A 21,680-nucleotide genomic window follows, 5' to 3' on the forward strand; every position below is an offset into this window, starting at 1 on the left:
GCCTGGGCTACATGAGACCTTGTTTCAAAAAAAAAAAAAAAAAAAAAAAAAAGAAGTATGGAAGAATAGCAGCAATCTAAATGCATTTTTCTCAGCAAAGTCCAGACCTCCCAGAAGCTTTTTTAGAAAACAAAGTTTTATTTTCAAGTGTGTGTCTACGTACCCAGAGTGTTGACTCTGGTGACTTAAGAATATAGTAAGTGGCATAATAGGAAACTCAGGAAAATGAGGATTTATTTTTAGCACTGATCTTTGTTAAATTATAAAGAGGGGAGAAGGAAAGGAAAAAATGGTTGGCAATGAAGGAATGTTGAGTCCTTGCTTGATCATAAAAGCACCAGAAAGAAAACCAACTGCAACCTACTTGTTTCTCTTGAACCAGAATGGTGTTGACAGAAGATGTATATGAATGGCACAGGACAGGCCTCTGTTCCTTCTTCGCAGTTATATGTTTTGAAGAGCATGGCTCCCAGGGTCTACAGTGAAGGAGTGAGCCTTTTCAAATACCGAGGGTGCTGGCTAGTTTTATGTCAACTTGACACAAGCTAGAGTTATGAAAGGAGGGAGCCTCAATTAAGAAAACATCTCCATAATATCCAGCTTAATTAGTGATAAGCAGGGGAGGGCCCACTCTTGGGCTGGTGATCCCTGGGGTCTATAAAAAAAACAGACTGAGCAAGGTAGGAGAAGCAAGCCAGTAAGCAGCGCCCCTTCATGGTTTCTGCATCAGCTCCTGCCTCCAGGTTCCAGCCCTGTTTGAGTTCCTGTCCTGTCTTCCTTCAGTGATGAACAGTGTGCTGTGGAAGCATAAGCCAAATAAACATTTTCCTCCTCAACATGCTTTTTGGTGATGGTGTTTTGCCCAGCAACAGAAACCCTGACTAAGACACCAAGCTGTGGGCTTGCTGGTCATGTGTCTCTGGACTTCACAAGATCATCACTCCAAGCTGTCTGTCCTGTCTGTCTTGCCATTGTGTGGGCTGACATCCAAGGAGTTCCCGCCAACTGTTTCCATGCTATGCCAAGATAGGGCAAAAAGAGAAGAGAAGCCACAGATGGGGATCTGCCAGAAAGCTGTGTCTGCTACGAGAGGAGAGGGAGCTGACAGAGAGAGCTCTTAATCAGGAATGGGATGCTCTGAGAAGAAACCTGGAGAGGAAAGCAGGTTATCTGGCTCCAGAGTGGATGAGGGGCCAAGGTCAACAGACAGAAACACCCATTTCCACTTACCCACAGTTGACTTATACTATATTGTCAAATGTGATCCAACATTTATCATGGCTCATTGTTAAAGCTTGTACCTCAGAGCAATGGGGAGTGTCTGGGGGGAAATCAGGACAATTGTAAAAACAGCGTAGAGTCACAGCTCAGAATAAGCTAGAGCCCTGGATTCCAGACCCAGCTTTGCTACTTTATCCCTCTTTACCTTCCATAGCTCACAGAGGCTGTTTCCTCGTCTGTAAACCAAGGACCGACTGTGCCACTTACTACAGTCTTCAAAGAAGAGACTCGCCAGGCCGCCACGGGCCTTTCTGCTGCTCTCCCTGCACCGCACACAGCCAGCTGCAAGTGTCTGCAGCAGGGGGTGAACTCCCACAGCCCTCGTCAGTTCCTCATTTCTGTGGAAAACTTGCCCCCACGGCCCACTACTCGAGGATATCGAGGCCTTCTACATGCAAGAGTATCATCTCCGTCCCGAAAGAATGCAAATCTCAGAACTAGGCCCAGCGAGACTTCACAGGTCTGAAGTTCTTGGATTTGCTGATATTGTTAGAGTGCAGGGTTTCGGGCCATCGAGATGGCGACTGACTAGAGACCCATGTAACAATGTAGAAGTCAAATTGGTCCCACTGGAGAGACATCTGTGCTTCACACAGCCCTGCAGGGGCCCAGGCCTTTTCTGGTGTGTTTCGCCACCATCCTCTAGTTATCCTCTTCTGTATGAAGAGGTCCAGAGTCACTGTGTAAATGCTCAGCTTGTAGGCAGACGGACACATGAGAGAAGACTCCTGCAAGAGCAATTTCTTTTTAAGCAAATGGTGTGGAAATGGCACGCATCACTTGTGCTCATAGTGCACAGGGGACAAGGTGGTTATACAGCCTCACGGAGCTATGACAAGGGCTGGAGATGAAGTCTCTTGCTGGGGCAGTGATATGCTGGCTAGAGCCCATTACTATGGAAGGGCTGGGCACTGATCTGGGGAGACAGCCCCCAGTCTGCCACCCTAAGGACCTAGACGACTATACCAGCGTGCCAGGGTGGTGGGATCATGGGTCCTTGAGCAGGCAACGATGGGAAAAGGAAAGGGAAAAAATGACTAAAATTGTCGGGAACTTTATGTCTGTCAGAAGGGAAATTAACCTGCAGCAAACAGCAGTCCGCCTTTCCTCCCTAGCTACGGCCTGGACTATTTTAAGGACCTCTGTCACACAGTGAGCTACCCCAGGGACGGTCACACTTAGGGGGAAAAAAAATCTATTTACATGAATTTTTACATGGGATTCTGTTTATAACAAAAGAAAACAAAAGGAATGCTCTGGCTGAGACAGAGAGGGCCCAGAGCCCTGGCCACCTACTCATCCTCCTGTCTCTGGTTGCCATGGATTCTCAGAGGCTGACACAGAGGCTTGATGGGAAGCGAAACTCCTCTCTTCCCCCTCGAGCAACAGGGCTCCAAGGAACCCCAGTTTAAAACTACTGATCTACAGGGAGCCGGGCCCTGAGTGTCTATGAACAATGAATGCCACCGAAGCCTAACTGGAGCCGCAGTGAACCCTGCTCCAGATTGTACAGCCAACGTACGGGATCCACGCTCCCAATGTGGGTGGGCCAGAACTTATGACAGAGGCTCATGGGCCATCTGATGTCTGTTTTTCTGACATTGGGGTGTCTGTATATTATGGCGGGTTGAATTAATAACACAACCAGGTTGGGGATTTAGCTTAGTGGTAGAGTGCTTGCCTAGCAAGCACAAGGCCCTGGGCTTGGTCCTCAGCTCCAGAAAAAAAAAAAAAAAAAGATAAAAAAAATTTAATAACACCACCAGTAGAGCATGGTGGCTTACTCCTGTTCTCCCAGCACTCAGGAGGCAGAATTACCTCTGTTCGAGGCCATCCAGGGGTACACAGTGTGCTCTAGGCAAGCCTGGGCTATAGGCTGCCTCCAGACAAACAAACAATACATCGCAATCGTATCATGGATACAGTTGGATATGGAACAAATGCCGTCTGCTCTGAGAGGTGGTTTCATAGACGTACCTGCCGAGCAAAGCCATGGGAGGACAAGGTCCCTCCTGGCCCAGAGACAGCTATGGGACCACACTGCACGGAGCTGGGCAAAAGGCATGTCTCCTGGCCAAGGCACTGTTACTACCAGGACCGGGTGGACAGTGTTTTTTCCTCCTCTTGGTGTAAAATGTGGAGGAAGAACGAGGTGTGTGAAAGGACCGCGAACAGCAGCTCACGATTAACTCTGGACAGCCTCAGAGAAGCCTGTGCAGTGTGCAGAGCCTGGGGGCCCAGGAGCCCGGTGCTGCAGGAGCCCGGTGCTGCAGGGAGGGCAGATGAACAGAGAAGGAGGCGGGAGTGAGGAGGTGAGCTCATTTTCTCCTAACAAAGATAAGTAGAAGGCTTCTGCAGCAAAACCATACAAGGCAAGCAAAAACCGAGGCCATCGGTTTCCTCCTACACCTTTAAGACCAGAGTCCTCCTGAGTCCCAACACACGCCCCAGAGAAAGGATCTTCCCACTGGACCTCAGGTTAAATGTGATGCTAATTCTTCAACAGCTGCCCTGTTCAACGCAGGTGGGCGAACACATGGACACAGTGGTCCACGCTGGTAATCCCAGCTCTTGAGAGGTTAAGGCAGGAAGACCAAGAATTTATTAAAAAAAAAAAAGGTGTGTGGGGGGGGGGGGCAAATAATTGAAATAATACTTAACCCAATTATTCCTCTGAGAATATATAGATCAACTATTTCACACTTGAAAAACTAAGAGCTCCAACAATGCCACGCATAGATCTAAAAACTCTAGGATTTTTTTTTTTCACGTTGTTAGGGAGAGTGTAAACTGGTATAACCATGTCAGAGAACAATGTGTTTTGTCATAAAACAGGTAACTAAGACTTAGAAATTCCACTCCTTGAGATGGATGGATAGGTAAACGTTACATTTGTTTATTTTGCGTGTGGGCATGTGCATATCATGGTGTGAGTGTGAGCAGGTCCGAGGACAACTTGCAGAAGTTGGTTCTCTCCCCCGACCATGTAGGCTCCAGGGCTTGAACTCGGCTCATTGGGTTTGCCCTCAAGCCCCTTTCCTGAGCCATCTCAGGGGCTGTGCATATAGATTTTAAATGGTCTTTTTCCCGAACGTGTCTGAGAAGTAGGTTGTGAAATCAATCAATAACTAGCTTTTGTTTTGTTTGTTTGTTTTTTGTTTTTTTTTTGAGACAGGGTTTCTCTGTGTAGCTCTGACTGTCTTGGAACTCACTTTGTAGGCCAGGCTGGCCTTGAACTCACAGAAAACTGCCTCTGCATCTGGAGTGCTGGGATTAAAGGTGTGTGCCACCGTGGCCTTGGCAATCTGTTGTTTTTATAAAGTCCTCAAACAGTAAAATACACATGTATGTGCGTGCATGTGCTAACACAGACACATACACACACCTGTGAGCATGACAAAACTTTACTTTTAAAGCCCCAAATCATAAACTTAAGTAGTGAAGGGGAAGGAAAGGTACTGGCCATATGCTGCTTTTTACATTGAAGGAGTTTGACTGCTGTAGTTTATAATTTATAGATATGGTCCATATGTGTACATATATGTAATACTTTAATGTACATAACAGTATATAAAACTAAAATCAACGTAGCTATAAAAATCCCTGATATACTAGCTAAAAAACATGTTGTGGTGAGCATGCTACAAGCCTGTAATCCCAGCACTCAGGAGGCAGAGGAAGGAAGATTGAGAGCTTCATGATACCCAGGGCTACATGGCAAATTCAAGGCCAACCTAGGCTACAAACTAATTTAGGTGTGGTGGCTCATGCCTTTAATCCCAGCACTCAGGAGGCAGAGGCAGCTGGATCTCTGTGAGTTCGAGGCCAGCCTGGTCTATATAGACTGAGACTTTAGGGCCAGCAAGGGCTACATAGTGAGACTGTCAAATAAAATAAAATAAAATAACTAAAGAATCCGAGTGTGATGGTTTACACCTGCAAATCCACCACTTTAGAGGCTGAGGCAAGAGGATTGTTGTGAGTTTGAGGTTTGAGAACAGCCTGAGCTGCATAAGATTATAGGAAGAAAGAAAAAGAAAGGAAGGAAGGAAGGAAGAAAGAAAGAGACAGAGGGAGAGAGAGAGGAAGGAAGGAAGGAAGGAAGGAAGGAAAGAAAGAAGGAAAAAAGGAAGGAAGAAAAAAAGAAAGAAAGGAAGGAAGGAAGGAAAGCAGAACTTACAAAAAACACTAAAAAGCAAACAACAACAAAACAAACCCTCACAGCTGTTTATAGTAAGCAAATATTTCTCCACTACAAAATAGAGATTTAGGCCGGGCGGTGGTGGTACACGTCTTTAATCCCAGCGCTCAGGAGGCAGGGGCAGGCAGATCTCTGTGAGTTCAAGGCCAGCCTGGTCTACAGAGTGAGTTCCAGGAAAGGCGCCAAAACTACACAGAGAAACCCTGTCTCAAAAAAAAAAAAAAAAAAAGAGAGATTTGTGTCAAAACCACCACCGACAACAATGCGGAGTGATGAGGAAGAAGCAGAAGGGGCCCTTAGGCTATCCGCATTGCTTTATAGCAGTGACCGTGAGGACCAGTGAGTCAGTCAGGACCCATGTTAGAGGGCAGAAAGTTTTCTCCAGGGACCACCAGCCTTTGACTGCTACACCAGAAAGGTTTCCAGAATCAGTTCACTCCAGCTCACAACAGATCGTGTGCCTGTGTGGTTCTGACTAAAATCCAAGGCCTTTTCCAAACTCCACTGCTGCACAAACCTGCTTTTGCCAGTAGGAGAGTAACAGGCTGCAGACGAACCAAGTTCTTTAGCAGAAACAACTCATTTACTGCTCTCACTCTCAAAATTCAATTGAAATGGACGTCTTCTCTAAGCTTAACACAAGCAGTGGCTTCTAGGCGTACACTGGCCACCATAAATTATGAAGCAGGAGCTGGAGAGATGGTTCAGTAATTAGGAGCCCATACTGCTCTTGAAGAGGACCTGAGTTTGGCTCCAAACACCCACAACTGAGTAGGCCGACAACTGCCTGTGAATCCAGCTCCAGGAGATCTGATGCCTCTGACATGCACAAGCACCTGCATGTACATGGTATGCCTATGTATGTACATGGTATGCCTATGTACATGGTGTGCCTATGTACATGGTATGCCTATGTTCGAAGCCTGAGCTCTCAATTTAACCGAAACGAGTTTTTGTTACATGTTCTTCATGTATTTAGAAATCAAAACATTCTTCCCCTGGACAAATTAGGCGTAAAACATTCCAGGAGTAAAAATATTGATCATCTCAGTGTATAACCAACTCAACATAAACATCTTTTCGTGAATTTAGTTCAGGTTCAAAAGCTGTATGACTTCACTGGATTTTCATCTTAGCCTGTGGGGAGGTTAGCAAACGCAGATATTAGCAAAACTTTCACAAGTGCAGAGGTGACATGTCAGAGGCGTATGTGGCACCTCTAAGGCCACACACCTGAGAAGCGGCCACATTGGAATGGAGAGCCAAGTCTTTGGAATTTACTGTTTATGCTTTGTAAAAATTATTATTATTATTTTTTTATGGGGGGAGACACCCATGTGGAGGTCAGAGGACAACTTATAGGAGTTGGTTTTTCTATGATGTGGGTCCTTGGACTCAAACTCAGATCACCAGGCTTGGCGGCAGGCGCCTTCACTGCTGAGCCATCTCCCCAGCCCTATAGCTGTTCTTTAGGTCAAGTGTTTTTCTTCATGGGAACAGAGGCAGAGGCAGACATCATTGCACTGCGGATTGTGTGTGACACCAGTAACTTGAACGCCTTGACAACTGGCTTTGCTAGCAGACTGTCTCGTGTGAGATAAATAATATTAACATATTTTCCAATCCTGCAACGTGACTTAAGCAGTGACTTGCCCTGGCCTGGGAGATTAGGATTTAAGCCAGACTGCCCCCCATGGAGAGTCTACCACCCTGAGCTCCATTCTTGAAACAGAGGTATGCTTTCATTTGACTGTTTCTGGGTTCCCAAAGAAAAGTATATTCAGAATTTAAAACTGATAAAGGCAAAGGTGACCAGGGTTCCACAAGGTCCCCTCAGGAGGAAGCTGGGCACAGGCTGCCCAGAGAGAGTAACCACTTTTAGTCTGACATAACCAAAGACTACTATAGCTAAGCTGGTCACCCTGTCACCCTCTATTCCCCCATCCTGCTACCATTCGAATGCGTGTGTTCTTCTCCATTTGTTTCTCTTTTTTTCTTTTCCTCCCATCTTCCCTCTGTCTTCTCCCTCTCCCCTCTCTCCTCTCTGTTCTCTTCTTTTCTCTCCCACCCTCCCCTTCTCTGCCTCTGTCTCCACTCCCTCCTGTACACAACCTGGTGCATTCTAGAGACTTGTTCAGATAATGCCAGTTCTCCCTCTAAGTCTTAGAGTCTAAGAACTCAAGGTCCTCATCGTATGCATTTGCCATTTATGAACCTTTCCAAATGCACTCCTTTGTCTTGGCCAGGCTCTGGAGGTCCCACGCTGTTCTAGCTGGGGATCTCCGGGGTGTCTGGGGCTCCTCTGATGTTCCATTGCCCCTGCCACCCTCACCCCTGCTTACTGGCCAGACTGGTGCACCCACAGCTGTCCCTGGCTCATTCTCTTAACCTTGTGCTAGTTCCAGTTTGTGAAGGGCTAGGAACAGAAATGGCAGCCTTCCCAGAATAAGACTACAAATAAGACTTCTCATAAACAAGACTAGCAAATAGCCTGGGGAGGCCTCGTGTGAATTAAGTGCCTGAGTTTTTGTAAATGTATTATTATTATTTTATTTGATTTTTTTTTTTTTTTTTTTTTTGAGATAGGGTTTCTCTATGTACCAGCCCTGGCTGTCCTGGAACTCAGTTTGTTGACCAGGCTGGTCTTGAACTCACTGAGGTCCACCTGCCTCTGCCTCCCAAGTGCTGGGATTAAATGTGTGCACCATCACTGCCTGGTGTGAAAAAGTTTTAAGTGTGCAATTCAGCAGCACTGGTTGCATTCACGTGGTTATGCAATTACCACTTCTGTCCATCTCAAAACCTTTTCATCTTGCCAAACAGAAACTCTGAACACCCTAAACAGCTCCTCCCCAGCCCACTTCCCCCTCCCTCCAACTCCGCAAGGTTTTTGTGAGTTCAGTGGCTTAAAGCACTTCACAGAAGCAGAATCATACAGTATTTCATATAACACTACTCTCAAGATCCATGATTGTACCATGTGTCAGAATTTTCTTCTTTTTTAAAGCTAAAGAATATTCCATTGTATGATTATAGCACACTTTCTTCATCCATTCATTCATCAATGGACATATGTCTCTTAAACCTTGTGACTAATGTGAATATTACTGCTATGAACATGGACATGTAAATGATTCCTTGAATCCTTGCTTTCAGTTCTTTAGAGGGTATACCCATAACTGGGACTTCTGGGTCACACGGTAATTCTATTTTCATAGGAGCCACACCATTTTATGTCGCACAAGGCTCCAAGTTTTCTCCAAGCTCATCACTTGTCATTTTCTGTCAAACGCCTATCTGCTAGCGTATTGGTTTTTATTGTCTTTTAGACAATAAAAATCACAGCTGTCACATTGTTGGTTAGTCAAGGTGTTTCCAATTTGAAGCAGTAAGTTAGATTATGTGTCACTTTGTAGTAATGATTATAAAAGTCCTTTTTTAAATTGTGTGTGTGTATATGTGCATGTGGTGTGTGTGGTGACATGCACCTTTAATCCCACTACTTGGGAGGTGGAGGCAGGCAAATTTCTGGGAGTTCAAAGCCAGCTTGATCTGCATAGTGAGTTCCAAGATGGCCAGAGCTACATAGTGAGACCTTGTGTCAAAAAACCAACAAAGAACTTTGTGGTGGTATTCTGTTCCTCAAAATATTGTGCACTCTAATAAACTTATCTGGGGTCAGAGAACAGAACAGCCACAATATTAAACATAGAGGTTAGACAGTGGTAGCACACGCCTTTAATCCTAGCATTCCAGAGGCAGAGATTCATCTGGATCTCTGTGAGTTCAAGGCCACACTGGAAACAGCCAGGCGTGGTAATAAGAACCTTTAATCCCAGGAAGTGATGGCAGGAAGCAGAAAGGTATTTAAGGCATGAGGACGAGGAACTAGAGCCTGGTTAAGCTTTTAGGCTTTTGAGAAACAGTTCAGCTGAGATCCATTCGGATGAGGACACAGAGGCTTCCAGTCTGAGGAAACAGGATCAGCTGAGGAACTGGCAAGGTGAGGTGGCTGTGGCTGGTTCTGTCTCTCTGATCATTCAGCGTTCACCCCAATACCTGGCTCTGAGGTTTTTTTTTTTTGTTTTTTGTTTTTTTGTTGTTGTTAATAAGACTCTTTAAGATTCATGCTACAGAACTTGCTAAGGACATTGCTTAAATTTTGTTTTGTAATATTTAATTTATTCAGTGTGTATGCACGTATATGGATGTGTGTGTAGAAGTCAGAGAACTTTAGGCATAGGCTCTCTCCTTACACTGTAGTAGTTCTGGGGATCGAACTCAGGGCACCAGGCTTGGCAGCAAGCACCTTGACCTGCTAAGCTGTTTCACCAGCTTAATCCCAAATTAAAAAAAAAAAAAAGAAACATTTTTATAGAAAGTGTGCAGCATAGACTCTTTCCCAGGACCACTGTCTCAATATTATGGACGGGGAAAGATCCAGAGAGAGTCTACAGACTCCTGGAGTGTTGTTTTTTAATCTTTTGGGGGCAGGGGCCCGTCACTCAGCTTCCAAATAAATCACACATGGAGGCTTATTCTTAATTATAAATGCCCGGCCTTAACTTAGCTTGTTGCTAGTTAGCTTTTTCTTAATTTTAAATTATCCTGTCTACCTTTTGCCTCCGGGCTTTTCTTTTTCTATTCCTGTACACCTTTCTTTCTTACTCTGTTGCTGGTTGTGTGGCTGTATGGCTGGCCCCTGATTTCCTCCTCTCCTTGTTCTCTTGCTCCTTCTTTCCCTTCTCCCAGATTTCCCCTTCTATTTATTCTCTCTGCCTGCCAGCCACACCTCTCTTCTCCTGCCTCACTATTGGTCATTCAGTTCTTTATTAGACCATCAGGTGTTTTAGACAGGCACAGTAACACAGCTCCACAGAGTTAAACAAATGCAACATAAACAAAAGTAACACATCTTAAAATAATATTCCACAACACCGGAGTAGTGATTTTTTTTTTCTCTAGCTATCAGGAGTATTTGGCAATATTCATACAGGAAGTGACACACAGAATGGAAAGTCAATTCAATGTTGCACTCAGAATGTAAGAAGATGAAGAAAAACATTCATTATTTGGGCAAAAAATATAAAAAGAGTCCTGGAAGGTTGTTGTTATATAATTCTATAAGCAGCCGTGGCTTCAGAATTAATTGACAGATAACATTAGCTGACACTGTTTGGGCATTGCCGGGCCTTTGGGGATCATACCTTCCTGAGTGACTTTTGTAGAGCGTTTAATGAATCTTGGCAGGATGCTTGTGACCCCTCGGAAATGCTCGAGGAGGATATTGTCACTGCTGCAGTTTTGTGTATTTGGGGGTCTTACAAATGATTAACCACTGATTAAATCTGAAATACAAATCGTGGCTTTGGCTCTGGTAAATCTGAAATACAAATCATGGCTTTGGCTCTGGTCGTTGCCAGCTAAAAAATGTTATAACACCGGGAAAAAGTTAAGAAGCAACCGATCCTAGACTGCCTTGATTTCTAAGCTCACGTGGAATAATCATGCAGAAGAGAAATCCTCAGATTCATACATTGAAAACACAATAAATCATTTATATTATTAAAAATATTTGTCATAGTCCATATAGAAAAAATGTCTTCCTACTATATTTTAACTTGGTATGTCTGAGTAAGAGAAAAGAGGTAACCAATACAAGTTACAACTTAAGTAATACTTACTAGGTTGTTTCAAGTGTGACTATACTACTAAATTATATGTTATTTTTCTTCCTTTTTTTTTTTGCCTAACCATAAAAGAAAAAGCATGACATACAGCAATACATAGCAAGGATGAACAGGAATTTGTGGGGATGTCATGTCACTGATGCCTTATAGAACAGACTCAAATGGTGTAATTCTTCATTATCACGTCTACTAGCAAAGTTAATTGAAAATCCCCTGACTTTCATCTTGCCACTGTATTGTGTACAAGATGCTGCCCCTCGAAGCCTCAGTGCTAAGCCAGCACAATCTAATTAGTGCCATTTGATCCATTACTCAGTTTTGAAATCTGTTCATGTATACTCCTTTGCTGGCTTTCCAAATATAGAATTTTAAGAACATTAGAACTGGAAAGGTATTAAAATCAGCTACATGCACCCTCTCAATTTTCAGATATAGAAGTAGAGCTCTAGCAAGGGTAAGCAACTTGCTTATGCCAGATTATTGTTCATTTATTCATTTAATCATTGGCCCCCATACTCAATCAACCAGTGTCATCAAGTAGGCATTAATGTGAGCCAGTGAGGCATCACCACTGTTCTTAGGTAAAATTCGCCAAGGAGAAATGGTGAAATCCATAGCCAAACTGCTGCTGTGGACCATGGTGAGGGCCCACTAGCAGTGTAGACTGAACACTATCAGAGAGAGACAACGGCCGTCAGCTCTACCCAGTGAGGCTGCGAAGGCTTCACAGAAGGGCTTTGTGAGTGGGACATTAAAGAATGTGAATTCTTTTCTTTGTTTTTTTTTCCCAGAGCTGAGGACCGAACCCAGGGCCTTGCTCTTGCTAGGCAAGCGCTCTACCACTGAACTAAATCCCCAACACCAAAGAATGTGAATTCTGTCGTGCAGAGAAGAACAGAAAGCAACAGAGGTAGAAGAGACATTACAGGCCAAGCCATGAACCCATGAGCATGTATGATGGGACTGAGGGACACCTGTGACAGTATTACATGCAAGTGTGTAGGAGACAGGAGCAAGCAGGAAAGGCTGGGTACAAAGTGGTTGAAAATTGGTCTTTAAAAGTCTTTCATGGAGCTGGATGGTGGTGGTGGTGGTGGTGGTGGTGGTGGTGGTGGTGGTGGTGGTGCTGCTGCTGCTGCTGCTGCTGCTGCTGCTGCTGCTGCTGCTGCTGCTGCTGGTGCACACCTTTAATCTCAGCACAGGAGAGGCAGAGGCAGGCAGATCTGTGAGTTCAAGGCCAGCCTGGTCTACAGAGTGAGTTCCAGGACAGACAGCAAGGGCTACACAGAGAAACCCTGTTGAAAAACAAAACAAAACAAAAAGTCTTGCATGGTTAAATTGGTAGAATTATTTAATTGTCACACTAAGTGTGACACTGTCCCCCAGAGAAAACAGGGCTCTATGGAAGGCTTATGAGCAGGGCTGCCATAAACCGTGGTTTATGGCGAGAGATGGAAATTTACGTTCTAGACAGGGGATGATGAGAACCTAGAAGTGGAAGAACAGCAATAAAGAAGGAAGACAACGGTAAAACATGATGATTATCAGCCAGTGAACAACGGGGGAAGTCTTCATCAAAGCAGTAGAGATTAAAATCATAAGAGAACCCTGTCACATGTCCACTATCATGGTGCAAATTAAAAACTAACCATGTTGCCAAGGATGTGGAGAATGTAAAATGGAACAATTTTGTTAAATAGTTCAGCAATTTTTTTAAAGTCAAATACACACTTACTACGAGGTGCAGCCATTCTACTCCTATTTACCCAAGAAAAGAAAACATGTGTCCTTCCATTGGTTTGATATTATTTGTCCCCTCCAAAACTCATGCTGAAACTGAATCCTCATGGTGAGATATTAAGGGGGTAGAAAGTCAATCTGGTTGTGGTATTTAGAAGTGGGGCCTTTGGGCGTGATGAGGGTCATATGAGGTCATAAGAGTGGGGTCTGCCAGTTGAGTATTATTTATAAGGTGCAGGAGAAGGAGTTCTTGCCTCCACTCTTTCCATGCAATGCCCTTATGCCCTTTCTTTTTCTTTTGTTTTTGTTTTTTCAAGATAGGGTTTTGTTGTGTAGCCCTGGCTATCCTGGAACTAGCTATGTAGACCAGGCTGGCCTTGAACTCACGAAGATCTGCCTGCCTCTGTCTCCCAAGTGCTGGGATTAAAGGCGCCGCAACCACCCAGTTTGTAAAGCTTATTCTGCCTCTGAACTCTGCCAGCAAGAAGGCCCTCACCAATTCTTGGCCCTCCAGCAGTTTGACTTAAAATGAATCTTTCAGGCCGGGCGGTGGTGGCGCACGCCTTTAATCCCAGCACTCGGGAGGCAGAGCCAGGCGGATCTCTGTGAGTTCGAGGCCAGCCTGGGCTACCAAGTGAGTTCCAGGAGAGGCGCAAAGATACACAGAGAAACCCTGTCTCGATAAACCAAAATAAATAAATAAATAAATAAATCTTTCAAGTATATACACCGTCTGTAGTATTATGTTATTAGCAATGGAAAGTAGGCTGAGCCAGGTTCACATAGACAAGTGAATGTTCTTATCAACTTCAATCACGGTGGCTCCCAAACTGGAAGCAAACCATGTCCAATATCATTTGTTTATCCACAAACGAATAAGCAGATTCATTTAAATTGTGGTATATATATACATTGTAATACTACTCTGCAATAGAGAGAAAAGATCAAAGGCACACAGAACATGGAAGAATCACGGAGACATGCAGACTGAGTGAAAGAAATTGATCCACCAAGTATTGTGACTCAAGCCTGTATCCCAGGTACTCAGGGGGTCAAAGTCACAGGACTGCTGCCAGTTCAAGGCTAACCTGGCTTACATATTGAGTTTAGGCCAACCTGGCTGCAGGGTAAGATCCTGTATCAAAAGACAAAACTAAAAGGAAATTGGCTCAGGAGTCTGCCTAGTATGCTTACCTCTCTATGAGACTCTAGAAAAGACTAAAGCATCGTCAGTGACGGGAAGCTGACCAGTGGTGTTCTTGGACAGACAGTGAGGGAAAGGTTAACTGGAAAGGCTCACAGGAATTCTTGGGCTGGTGGAATTTTCCTATGCCTTGTGGTAGTTACACCATGTGTTTATAAATGTGCCAAATCTCATTAAAATAATGCATACTTGATGGGTGTGTTTTATTTTATATACATTGTGGCATGATAAAGTCCATTAACAAGTAATTGGGGCCACATGTTCAAGGCTTGCCTGGGTTACAGAGCAAGTTGAAAGACAGCATAGGCAATTTAACAGAACTTTGGTTGGGGCAGGGGTGGGGTGGGGGTGGGGGTGGAATGTTAAGGCAAAGCCCAATAGTAGAGTTCCTGCTTATACCTGAAAGGAAAAAGCGAAACTCCACTGCTATTAGAAATCAGCAATTTTACAGGCCTCTAGCAATGACTTTGACTCATAACGTTTAAAAATATTTTTCTACATTTTAAATGCATCTCTGCTCTACAGGTTCTCCTCACCCCCCAGACAGGGTTTCTCTGTGTAGCCTTGGCTGTCCTAGAACTTGTTCTGCCAATCAGGCTGGCCTTGAACTCAGTAATCCGCCTGCCTCTGCCTCCTGAGTGCTGAGATTAAAGGTGTGCACCACCTTGCCCAGCTTTCTGCTCAACATTTTTAAGCTTAACAAAATGATAGTTCTCTTTAACACTACTGGTCTCTCTTTTTCTTTATGGCTTTTGTTTCCGTTCCTCTTTTCCCACACTTCTCTACATATCTGAACGGGGTAAAATGTAGAAGGTGATAAGCTGGGGTGGGGAAGATGGGCCAGAGGAATGGCTTGGGACTTAAGCACTGGCTGCTCTTGCAGAGGATCCAAGCTCCCAGCTCCCACATGGCGGCTCACAACTGCTTGTCACTCCAGTTCCAGGGAATCCAACACTCTCTTCTGACCTCCGAGAGTGTCTGCATGTATTTGGTGTACATATACTCAGGCACATACACATCAAATAAAAAATAACCTTTTTTTTTTTTTTTTTTTTTTTTTTTAAATATCATGACATTACCCCAAACTCATGTCTATGCCACTATTCTCTCTCTCTTTTTTTTTTTTTTTTTTTTGTCGGAGCAGAGGACCGAACCCAGGGCCTTGCACTTGCTAGGCAAATGCTCTACCACTGAGCTAAATCCCCAAACCCAAACTTTTCTCTATTATCTTCCAACTTTTAAAATGAGTGATACATGGGAAGCAGCAGAATTTGGTAAGAAAAACACAATTAGGACTGTTCTACTTCAGGAAATGATCCCTCTTTTTTAAATTTTTTATTTATTTTTAAGACAGGATCTTACCATGTAACTCTGGCTGGCCTAGAACTCCCCGTGTAGGGCAGGCTGTCTTCAAACTCAGCGGTCCGCCTCTGCCTCCTGAGTGCTGAGATTAAGGTGAGACCACACCCCTTCAGCTTCTTTTTTCCTCCCCCATGAACAGGATTCTAAAGGGTTCTCAGGCTGAGTACATGACCAGAGATTGGTGAGTTAAACCCCAAAATACTTTATCCCGCTGGCCGGTGTTAGGATCAGCCATGGCCATGACCCTGGCAAGTCAATTAGGGCTTTTCTTAGGCTTCCCACTCCGGGTTCAGAGGTGAGCCAGGAGCTGCTGGCAGCTGTGGTTACAGCTCTGCTAATCTGAGAGAAGCTAGTGGGGGTGGGGGGGAGCCCAACCATGTGGCACTCGTCATCTCTATGTCTCCTGAGGTCTTGCCACCAGAGAAAGAATCCCCTTAATTCGAGCTGGCCTTCTCCACTGAAGTGCTTTTTTTTTTTTTTTTTTTTAAATGAGTGATTCATATAGGTTTCTTATTGTCTGCCAAAATCACAATCCAGTCAACATTTCCAGAGCAGCCGAGTTTGGGGCTCCTCCAGGGAAGAAACTCGCGGGCTCCTCCGGAAGCCAGATTCATATGGATATCCCATGTAATGGATTCCCAGGACTCCTCATAGCCCACTATACCCCAGGTGTCTGTCACGCGTCTCCTTTCCCTCCCGTCAGCCTTGAATCTTCCTTCTTTTCCCCCTAGATGTCTGTTCCTGTTGAGATCCGCACATCTTAGGCTCTCAATTCCCTCACCACAGCCTTCTTGGATCTCATGACATCTAGCTTCGGTGGAGTCACTCTCCTGGACTGCAGCCTAGGACACGTGGAAGCCAAGATCTGAACTCTTGCTCTGAGATCTCCAGGAATATCTGCTTCCTTCCTTCTTCCCATGTCGGAGTGAACTGGACTCCTTGAACTCTTCGGAGGGATGACATCAGTGTCTTTCAGATGGGAAAAAAGCATGGCTCTGTGCCTATTCATGCTCGTCTCCTTAGCCATGACGCACGGGCAGCAGTCTCACAGAGAACGTGGCCAAGTGGGGCTGAGCAGCAGCTGCTCCCAGTGTTCAGTTCCTCCAGAATTCATTAGGTAGGTGAGGGAAAGCATCTTCCTGACAGTTCTACTACTCACCCAAGAGTCTCACCTGAATGATGTCCCCTAGAAGCTTGAGCTTTCTGGTGCCTTGTGAACGAGCTGAGAACAGTTTGAAACATTCTAAATATCTAAATATCTCTGGACAGCAAAAGGAAGATAAGCGGACAAGGAAGCAAGAAGCTAGGCTTTCAGCATATAGTTCTCAGCTCTTGCGCAGAGCTTCGAGAACCAGTCTTAGGTGACATAACGTGGTGCCTTAAGAGCCTGTCCTCCCATCATGCTATTCTTCGTCCCTCACTGTTTTCTGTCTCCTGGAGTGAAACTCTAAAGTATACCAAGCAAACAGTTAGGAGGAGTTGTGGTATGCCAAGATTTAGGCTCCGAGAAGCTATCAGAGCACTGGCTGATCTGAGATCCTGGATAAAATCTTATGGCTGGAGCTGGGCAGTGGTGGTGCACACCTTTAATCCCAGCACTCAGGAGGCAGAGGCAGGTGGGTCTCTGTGAGTTCCAGGCCAGCCTGGCCTACAGAGTGAGTTCCAGGACAGCCAGGGCTAAACACAGAGAGACTCTGTTCAAAAGACAAACAAAAACATCTTGTGACTAGAATGAGAGCTTCAGTCAACACATTTTTCCCTTGGCCCAGCAGCCACGCCTCTACTCAAAGACTTATGAGAAGCGCTTAAAGAACTCACTGGCATATCAGTTGACTTTTGTGACATAATAAATTACCCCATAAATTTTCTGAACTTAAAACAGTAATCATGGGCTGAGGGTGTGACTCAGTGGCAGAATGCATTAGCATGTGTGAGGCCCTGGGCTCAATACCCAGCAAAACCAAAAATCATTTCTCATTATTCTGTGGATTAATTGGGCAGTTATTTTGGATGCAGTCAGCTCACCAGGTGTTGGTTAGTATAGAATTGCTTTTCATGGTCTGCGGGTTGGCAGGCTATTGGTTCAGGAGCTCAGCTTGAATAACCCCATTCTCCTCCCTACAGCCTGCCAGAGCAGCTCAGGCTGCTTCACACGGTCATCTCAGTTTTCCAAAGAGCAGGAAGAAAAGACAGATCCCAGTGCATAAATCCGCTACAAACATTTGCTTCTGTGACATTTGCTGGTGTACCATTGGCCCAAATAAATCCTATGGGAAAAGTTGAGCAGCAGTGTGAGGGTGGCCAGAGGGATGGATACTGGGAGGGACATCACTGTGACCAGTTGGGAAGGAGAGAAGGGTAAGGAGGAGGAAGCTGATCCACATACTGTTAGGGCTGCGGCCTCCATTGCCTCGGACTTTATCCTGCTGAGGAGAGCAGCATGCTGGCACAAGCTCAGCTTCTAGCAGCGCCAGGCATCTGTGGAAGCACCTATGGCTATATTTGGGCCTGTGGAAACATCACTCTCAGAGGTCTCTGCTTTCTGTTCTTTGTAAACCCCATCACTGAAGAAAAGCCATTCCCTTCCTTACTCATTCCTCACTCACAGAAGCACTTTGTCCTTGTTAGCTCTATTCACTCTCCCCAACCAAAGGCTCCATCCCCTCTCTCTAACTAGGGGCTTTGTAGAGTTTGGATTTGGTTGCCACCAGTCTGTGCTTCTACCCCGGTGCCTTCCAGAAATAAGTCATCTTCATGGTCTCAGAGCCAGGGCATGACTTGGTCCCAATCAGCTAGAGAACTGCTTCACTCTGGCTCAGGATGGCCAACTACTACTCACCCAAGCTGGGCCAGTCAGGATCCTTGCTAGTTAGCCTGTCTTGCTTTGGGGTCACAGTGCTGTATACAGCTCCCCGAAAGTTGAAACTATATACAGTGGAAAGAATAAGTCAAAACACAGACATCTGTACACACAGCTAAGAGATGGAGATGGTAGTGATACCGTTTGAGCACCCAGAACTAAGTAGCCCGAAGGGCATACTTGAATATACCCAATCACTAAACTGCTTTTTGGGAGTTGATTCTGTTAATGATCCCAGAGTCTTAACAACAACGAAAACAGACAAACAAAAACAAAAAAACCCCTCCCTGAGTCTTCCATAGATCAAAGCTGAAAAGCTCTTTTGATGGGGGAAATATTAACAGTGGAAGGAGTTTGGTTAGCATTAGTTCCAGGACCTTCCTGTACTGTTGCCTACTCTCTTAGGAGGAGTCCATCCTTAGAAGATGGCTGAGTGCCTTGTGTTTGACGTCTCAATGGCAAGTGAATAGGATACCGTCTAGAAACCAAATTGTTCCTCCTCAATATCTTCGATACATTTACAATCACCACCTAGCTAGCTTCCATTCCTTGGTCTTGGCTCACTCTCTCTCTTCCTGACTAGAGCAGTTATTCTGGAAAGCACTACTGAGTCACACCTGACATAAACTATGAACTTAGCCAGTGACATCAGCTTTCAAAATTAAACACACTGTCTAGTGCTTAGGATACCAGAGGAGCATGAAGCACCACAGGCCAGCGTTCTTAGGAATTGCTTCTTAACTTAATTTGGGCATTGTGCAGCAGAAAAAGAATGCCAAGTCAGACTCACTATTAGAGGGAGGCCTGGAGATATAAATAACTCAAATAAAGCGAGTTCAGAAGCACTGTCTCATTAGTAATAGGAGAGAAAACCAAGCAAAAGGCTAGAAGGGAAAGACCAGACTGTGAACTTTTGAAGGGAAATATTGTTTGCAAGTGAGAGACGCTGAATAAAATCAAGTCCAATGAGATACTCAGTGAAGGCAACATTATAAAAAGCACACAAACCAGAAACCACTTACAGAAAACAAATTATGAGGCGTTTGACAGAGATAAAATGGTACCTGAGTAAGACATGAAAACCTGAATGGGAAGCGAGGCTCTATTCAGGGCCTTTTTCTGAAATTTTATAACCGTATTCGTCTATGATAAAGTTTAAATGAGTATTTAAATCCCAAGTCTCTCACAAGAATGCAAATGAAGGGATCCATGCTCTTTTCAAAGAGTTTCATGGATCTCATTCTAGATTAAGACTTGCATGTTTGCTCTGCAAACAGCCAGAGCTAAAGACAGCACAGGGTCACTGGAGGGTTATGTGTTTCCTCCCCACCTCAGGTGATATGAATCAGAATGTTAATAAGGAGAATGTAGACATTTCTCCAAAGACCTCTAAAAATGTACATGGGGGACTGGAGCGGTGGCTGGGCGATTCAGAGTGAGTACCACTCTTGCAGAGAACCCAAATTCTACTCCCAGCACTGAGATCCAGTTTCAGGGGGATCTGACACGCTTGACCTCAGAGGGTTCATGCTCTCACATGTATAAACCTGTACACAGACACAGCCCTGGCATTAATTTGGAGATTCGTTGAACTAATTTATTGAGTCCTCGTCACCAAAAATACAAGGTAGCTCCTGGTGATCGGATGTCTGCCTAGGAAGGGGTCTGCTGATAGCTTGGGACATGGGAATGAATTTTAATTTGGGAATGTGGTGCCACTGGTTTCTTGTGGCAAGTGGTGCGTGATTGAATCTTGTTTCGTTTTTAACTGGCTAGTTACATTTCCTAAGTGATCTTCAAGCTCTTTGTCTCTTTTTTTCTTTTCTTCTTTGGGAGACTGAACCAGGGCCTTGAGTATGACAGGCTCCCTCCCTTCCTTGCCCATCCCACCTCATTCCTCTGACTCTGTGTCTCCTCCCTTTTCTATTTCCAGATGAGGTCTCATATAGAGCAGGTTACCTTCATCTTGCTCCTGTAGCTGAAGATGACTTTGAACCTCTGTTCCTCCAGCCTCTACTTTGCAAGTGACGGGACTAACAGGCATGCTTGAGCTCCTGTTTTCTTTTTTTGTTTTGGTTTTTTCGAGACAGGGTTTCTCTGTGTAGCTTTGGTGCCTGTCCTGGATCTCGCTCTGTAGACCAGGCTGGCCTTGAATTCACAGAGATCTGCCTGCCTCTGCCTCCGGAGTGCTGGGATTAAAGGCGTGTGCCACCCACCACCCGGCTTTCCTTTTTTCTTTTTTAATCAGAGAAAGTAAAATGAAGTAAAAGAGATCTTCTACTGTGGGCTCTGGAACTAGCCTTTCTCATCTACTAGTTACAAATTCTTCTCACATAAGCGTGTCTATGTCCGATCCTATTAAAGGAGTATTTGTGCAGAGGATAAAAATGAGACCAAAATTCTTCCCTTCAGGGCTTTTTCTTTTCTTTTTTTTTCTTTCAGTGCTAGACAATCAAACCCAGTGCCATGTGCATGCTCAGCCTGCAATGGCTTTCCTTTTTGTTTATTTGTTTGCTGCTCAGTTCATTTACAACTACAGCATCCAGCCAGGAAAGGGCTCCACCTTAAGCATCACTATTTACTTCATCTTGAGGTGGTACTTAAGGTTAGTTAAAGCTAACAGCCCAGGCTGGCCTCATCCTGAATTTCCCTTACTGTAGATGACACTGAACCCCTGACTGACCCTCTTCTACCTCCTCAGTACTGAGACAAGGCCTGCATAACCACACCAATTTGAAGGTAATTTTCAAACTAGAACTTGGTTAGGTTGTTACGGTATCAACAGTTTTTTTTGTTTTTGTTTTCAAAGAAAAATAAAAGTTGGGATTTTAATGAGCTGTGAACCCTACCTGAAAGACAGATAAAAAGCTACAAAAGAGGGAGTGTTGAGTAGTGTGAGTTAATTTTGGGGAAACTTGTTTAGGATATAATCTAGTGGTACCATCTTTCTTCTCGGCTGTGATTAGCCAAGAAATAATCTTTATTAACATTTCTTTTGATCACCTTTTGAGGAATACTCCAAGGTCAGTTGTCATCTGGTTATAATATCCATGAAAACCGCCTGGTAGTCTACCAAGTTTAATTACAATAAATAGAAGTCATTGGATGTAAGAAAGAATACGATCACTTTGTTTTTTCCCTCAGGCTACCTGCTAGATTTAAGGGTGCAGAATTCGATTATGGCCATACTTGTTTGTAACTTTTCTAAAGCACAGTGGCTTGCTTATTGTCTAGAAATGGAATCACATTCATTAATGTAATCACTGAATTTTGTAGAAATGGTGTATTGTACTATTTAGAATAAGACCTCTACCAATTAAATAACGTAACTCCATTCTGGTT

Source organism: Peromyscus eremicus, chromosome 15 (assembly GCF_949786415.1).
Source record: "Peromyscus eremicus chromosome 15, PerEre_H2_v1, whole genome shotgun sequence".
Taxonomy (NCBI): Eukaryota; Metazoa; Chordata; class Mammalia; order Rodentia; family Cricetidae; genus Peromyscus; species Peromyscus eremicus.